Here is a 213-nt window from a genome sequence, read left to right as displayed (position 1 = left end):
TTTTTTTTTTCTTACGAAACCGTTACACACGTTTAAAGTCCCACTTTATCCTGCAGTGCAACAGCGTGGCGACACCTGCCAACCCTTCCGATGGATCCCCGTATCGGTCTCTTCCATTTCCAGCAGCTGAATCGAAACCACCGCAACAGCACCGTCAAATGATGGTATCGACGCGCGCGCCGTTTTACTCCGTTTCGCGAAATGTGCGACGCT

This window comes from Scleropages formosus, chromosome 12 (genome assembly GCF_900964775.1).
Source record: "Scleropages formosus chromosome 12, fSclFor1.1, whole genome shotgun sequence".
Lineage (NCBI taxonomy): Eukaryota > Metazoa > Chordata > Actinopteri > Osteoglossiformes > Osteoglossidae > Scleropages > Scleropages formosus.
The sequence above is the reverse complement of the archived record's forward strand: the minus strand, read 5'-3'. Positions refer to the sequence as shown.